Here is a 3,930-nt window from a genome sequence, read left to right as displayed (position 1 = left end):
AGGTCCTATTTATAATAAACTAGTCACTAGGGTTTACATGAGTGAGTAATTGATGCATAAATCCACTTCCGGGGCCCACTTGGTGTGTGCATGGGCTGAGCTTTAACTTTTCACGTGTAGAGGCCATTTGTGGAGTTGAACGCTAGTATTTGTGCCAGTTTGGGCGTTCAGCTCTGGTTTTGGATCCTTTTCTGGCGCTGGACTCCAGATTTGGGCAGAAGGCTGGCGTTGAATGCCAGTTTACGTCGTCAATTCTTGGCCAAAGTATGGACTATTATATATTGCTGGAAAGCCCTGGATGTCTACTTTCCAACGCAATTGGAAGCGCGCCATTCCGAGTTCTGTAGCTCCAGAAAATCCACTTTGAGTGCAGGGAGGTCAGAATCCAACAGCATCAGCAGTCCTTCTTCAACCTCTGAATCTGATTTCTACTCAAGTCCCTCAATTTCAGCCAGAAAATACCTGAAATCACAGAAAAACACACAAACTCATAGTAAAGTCCAGAAATGTGAATTTAACATAAAAACTAATGAAAACATCCCTAAAAGTAACTAGATCCTACTAAAAACATACTAAAAACAATGTCAAAAAGCGTATAAATTATCTGCTCATCAACAGCATCCTGATTCTGCATATTGGACATCACCTCTTCTCAAAATGCTTTACTATCTCGAATCTCTTTGCTTATGCCTTCAAGTAGATTCTCAATCTTTGAGATTCTGCCATCTAATGATGATAGGTCATGCTGAGGAGGGTTATTCTGGCCTTGATATGAATGTGGAGAGGTGTTGTTATAAGGTTATTGATATGGTCTAGATGTGAAGTGTTGGTGGGCTGCATTGTTTGGATTTGGGAGTCTTTGATCAAGGCTTTGGTCTTGTTAATTTCCCCACCCAAAGTTTGGGTGATTCCTCCATCCAGGGTTGTAGGTCTTGGAGTATGGATCATGGTTTTGCCTAGGTGAATTCCCAATGTAGTTGGCTTGCTCCTGACTACCCTCTGCTTCTTCATTCACTCCTTCTTGGGTTGTTGATGAAGTGGAGATTGCTGCTACTTGGTTCCTCTCCATCTTCTTGGTGAGGTCAGCCAGCTGCTGGGTAATGAGCTTGTTTTGGGCCAGCAGAGCATCTACATTGTTTAGCTCCATTACTCCTCTTGTGTTCCTCTTTCGGAAGCATAGAAGTAGTCATTCTCTGCTACAGTTTCAATGACATCTATGGCCTCCTCAATGGTCTTCTTCTTGTTCAAAGATCCTCCGGATGAATGGTCTACGGCCTTCTTTGACTCATAAGAGAGCCCTTCATAGAAAATGTGCAACTGCACCCATTCATTGAACATATCGGGTGGCACCTCCTTGTTAGGTCTTTAAACCTTTCCCATGCTTCATATAGAGTCTCACCATCTTGTTGCCTGAAAGTTTGGACCTCAGCTCTCAGCCTATTGATTCGTTGAGGAGGGTAAAATCTTGCTAAGAATTTGTTCACCACATCTTCCCAAGTTATCAAGCTCTCCCTTGGGAAAGACTCCAGCCACTTGGCTGCTTTATCCTTGAGTGAGAATGGAAATAAGAGCAGTCTATAGGCGTCAGGATGAACACCATTAGACTTCACTATGTCACATATTCTCAGGAAGGTGGTTAGATGTTGCTTGGGGTCCTCTTGGACACTTCTTCCGAACGAACAGTTGTTCTGAACAAGGGTGATGAGCTGTGGTTTTAGTTCAAAATTGTTGGCATGGATGGTTGGCTTTTGAATGCTACTTCCACAGTTTCCTGGGTTTGGATTGATGTAAGAGCCTAAAACTCTTCTATCCTCCCCAGCATGATTTGCTCGACCTCTTCCGCCATGGTTGTAAGCCTCTTCTTCGTGATGGTTTTTCATGTTTTCTTCCATGTTTGATTCAAAGTATTCCTCAAAGTGTTCCTCCTCTTCTTCAGCACCAACTACACGTTTTTCTCTTGCCTCCCTCCTTAGTCTAAGGAAGGTTCTCTCAGGTTCAGAATCAAAGGAAGTTGAAGCCCTGCTTCTTCTCCCTGTCATACAACCAACAAGTACAAGCAAAGAAAATAGGTGCAGAAAGTATATCTGTCAGAATTACTGTTAGTGTGAGTGATGCAATATATCAAACAGTTAGTGGGTTAGTGAGATGAATGGTAAATAACAAAGAAAAAGTAGGGGGAAGGGAATAAATTAACTAAAACAGGAAGTAAATGACTCAAACAGAAAATTAAATCAAACAAAAATAAAATGCTCAATCTAGTTATCCTCCAATCTAATCATTGTTGATGCACAATCAATCCCCGGCAACGGCGCCATAAACTTGATGCACGGAAAACTTGTCTCTTAACAAATTTCCTTCGGCAAGTGTACCAAATTTTTCGTCAAGTAAAAACTCACAATAGAGTGAGGTCGAATCCCACAAGGATTGATTGATCAAGCAACTTTAATTAGAGGAATTTTCTTGTTGAGCGAATCCAGGATTTGAGTTTAGAATTGCAGAAAATAAAATGGCGGGAAGGTATATGACAGAAAAAGTAAATGCTAGAATTAAAGAACTTAAAGTAAATTACTGAAGTAAATTGCAGAATTGTAAATGGAAATGGGGGAATTTTTCATAAGAGTAAATAACAGAAATTAAAGAGAATGGGTAAGATCAGAAATGGGATGTTCATTGGGCTTAGGAGATGTTGCGTTCTCCGGATCAATTTCATTTTCATCTCTTTCTCAATCAATGCACTCATTGATCTCCTTGGAAATCTTAAGTGATTGAATTACAATTTCTTGTAATTCAATCTCTCAAATCTTGGTCAATAGCCAATTCCTTGGTCAATTGCTCATGAGAAGAGATGAAGTATTGATGAGCGGATAATTTATACGCTTTTTGGCATTGTTTTTAGTATGATTTTAGTAGAATCTAGTTACTTTTAGGGATGTTTTCATTAGTTTTTATGTTAATTCACATTTCTAGACTTTACTATGAGTTTGTGTGTTTTTCTGTGATTTTAGGTATTTTCTGGCTGAAATTGAGGGACTTGAGCAAAAATCAGATTCAGAGGTTGAAGAAGGACTGCAGATGCTGTTGGATTCTGACCTCCTTGTACTCAAAGAGGATTTTCTGGAGCTACAGAACTAGAAATGGCGCGCTTCCAATTGCGTTGGAAAGTGGACATCTAGGGCTTTCCATAAATGTATAATAGTCTATACTTTTCCCAAGTTTAGATGACGTAAACTGGCGTTCAACGCCAGTTCTCTGCCCAATTCTGGCATCCAGCGCCAGAAACAAGTTGCAAAGTGGAGTTCAACGCCCAAACTGGCACCAAAACTGGCTTTCAACTCCAGGAATAACCTCTACACGTGTAACACTCAAGCTCAGCCCAAGCACACACCAAGTGGGCCCCGGAAGTGGATTTATGCATCAATTACTTACTTCTGTAAACTCTAGTGGCTAGTTTATTATAAATAGGACTTTTTACTATTGTATTAGACATCTTTGGACCCCTGGTTCTTAGATCAGAGGGGCTGGCCATTCGGCCATGCATGGACCTTTCACTTATGTATTTTTAACGGTAGAGCTTCTACACTCCATAGATTAAGGTGTGGAGCTCTGTTGTTCCTCAAAGATTAATGCAAAGTACTACTATTTTTTATTCAACTCATCTTATTTTGCTTCTAAGATATTCATTTGCACTTCAACCTGAATGTGATGAATGTGACAATCATCATCATTCCCTATGAACGCGTGCCTGACAACCACTTCCGTTCTACATTAGATTGAATAAGTATCTCTTAGATCTCTTAATCAGAATCTTCGTGGTGTAAGCTACAATGATGGCGGCATTCAAGAGAATTCGGAAAGTCTAAACCTTGTCTGTGGTATTCCGAGTAGGATTCAATGATTGAATGACTGTGACGAGCTTCAAACTCGCGATTG

This window comes from Arachis ipaensis, chromosome B05 (genome assembly GCF_000816755.2).
Source record: "Arachis ipaensis cultivar K30076 chromosome B05, Araip1.1, whole genome shotgun sequence".
Lineage (NCBI taxonomy): Eukaryota > Viridiplantae > Streptophyta > Magnoliopsida > Fabales > Fabaceae > Arachis > Arachis ipaensis.
Note: the sequence above shows the minus strand (reverse complement) of the source record.